Here is a 2,203-nt window from a genome sequence, read left to right on the forward strand (position 1 = left end):
ACTTACCAGGAAGGCATTTAATTGTGGGCTTGCTTACAGTTTGAGAGGGCTAGTCCAGGATCATCACAGTGGAGATCAAGGCAGAGGCCATTTAGGCATGTTGTTGGAGCAGTAGCAGAGCTTACATTTTATCTGCAATCAGACGTAGAGAAAACAACTGGGCTTAGGCTTTTAAAACCACAAATCCAACTTCCTATGACATATCTCTTCTAACAATGTCACAGCTCCTAATCCTTCCCAAAATAGTTCCACCAACTTGGGACCAAGTATTCAAATGGTATGAACATAAGAGGACCATTTTTCCTTCACACCATTGCAGGTACATGCCCTTAAAAGATGAAATGGCTATTCTTTACATACTGTTACAAAAATGTTCATAGCAGTATTATTCACAATGGTCAAAGCTGGAAACGATCTAAAAGTTCACCGCCGAATGAACAGATAATCAATTATAGCATACCCACACAAGAGCATTGTGTGGCAACAAAAAGGGATAAAGACATGTACATATTATGACATGGGTAAACCTTAGAACTATGCCAGATGACAGAAGTCAGATGCAAAGGTATGATTCCATTTGCAGTAAAGATCCACAATAGGTAAATCCATGGAGACAGCAGATTCATAATTTCTAGGAACTGCTATAGAATGAGGACTAAGAATAAGGAATGGATGATTAATAAACACTTCCTTGAGAAATGATGAAAATGTATTGGAATTAAATATAGATGATGAGGTGGCAGAACTCCTGTCCTGGTCTCTCGCTTCGCTCTCCTCTTCAGACAAGATGAGCCCTCTTCACTACCTTCTCCACCAACTACCAGTCCCTAGGCTCTGTGCAGACTCCCAGCCAGTGGGTCTGGCTTGCCAGTAGTGCAGCCAGTGTCTATATAGGGGCTAAGGGCTTCGGTCCCAGATATCTCTGTCTTGCTCAGTCTGGGGTGGCTCCATGGGGTCTGCAGGCCTGGCGGGAATGGGTGGAATCCAAACCGAGGAAACCATGCAAGACCTGAACAACTGCCTGGCAGCTACCTAGACAAGGCAAAGAGCCTGGAAACAGAACAGGAGACTGGAGAGCAAAATCTGGGAACGTCTGGAGAAGAAGTGGCCCCAGGGCGTCAGAGACTGGGGCCACTACTTCAAGACCATCAAAGAACTGAAGGCTCAGATCTTTGTGAATTCTGTGGACAACGCCTGAGTCATCTTGTAGATTGACAATGATGCTGATGACTTTATAGTTAAGTATAAAACAGAACCGGCCATGCACCAGTCTGTGGAGACTGACATCAATGGACTCCACAAGGTGGTAGATGACACCAATATCACAAGGCTGCAGCTGGAGACAGAAATAGAAGCGCTCAAGGAGGAACTGCTGTTCATGATGAAGAATCATGAGGAGGAAGTACAAGGTCTGGAAGCCCAGATCGCCAGTTCTGTGTTGACTGTGGAAGTGGATACTCCCAAGTCTCAGGACCTCAGCAAGATCATGGTGGACATCGGTGCCCAGTTTGAAGAGCTGGCTCAGAACAATCTCGAGGACCTGTATAAGCACTGTTCTCTGCAGATTGAGGAGAGTACCACAGTAGTCATCACTAAGTCTGCTGAAATCAGGGATTCTGAGACCACACTCACAGAACTGAGGCGCACCCTCCAGACCTTGGAGATTGACCTGGACTCTATGAAAAACCAGAACATCAACTTGGAGAACAGCCTTGGGGACGTGGAGGCCCAATACAAGGAACAAATGGAGCAGCTCAATGGGGTCCTTCTGCACCTGGAGTCAGAGCTGGCACAAACTCAGGCAGAGGGGCAGCGCCAGACCCAGGAATATGAAGCCCTGTTGAACATCAAGGTCAAGCTTGAGGCTGAGAGTCTCAAAGACGCCCTGGACTCTAGCAACTCCATGCAAACTGCACAGAGGACAACTGATAAGGTCACGGATGGCAAAGTGGTGTCAGAGACCAACGACACCAGAGTTCTGAAGCTGAAAAGGAGGGAGTCCCTGGGGACTGAGGGACCAATAAAAGTTTAGAGCTCACTTTCTTTTTTCCACTGTATGGTTTTAGCTCCTTTGTTAAAAATCAAGTGACCACAGGTGTGTGGGTTCATTTCTGGTTCTTCAATTCTATTCCATTGATCTTCCTGACTGTCACTGTACCAATATCATGCAGTTTTTATCACAATTGCTCTGTAGTACAGCTTA

General features: G+C 46.0%; 1 pseudogene; it reads left to right on the forward strand.

Annotated features, from left to right (window-relative positions):
- Positions 1-279: 279 nt before the first annotated feature.
- LOC116090797 lies at positions 280-2,032 on the forward strand (annotated as a pseudogene).
- The last annotated feature ends 171 nt before the right edge of the window (positions 2,033-2,203 follow it).

The sequence above is a fragment of the Mastomys coucha genome, chromosome X (genome assembly GCF_008632895.1).
Source record: "Mastomys coucha isolate ucsf_1 chromosome X, UCSF_Mcou_1, whole genome shotgun sequence".
Taxonomy (NCBI): domain Eukaryota; kingdom Metazoa; phylum Chordata; class Mammalia; order Rodentia; family Muridae; genus Mastomys; species Mastomys coucha.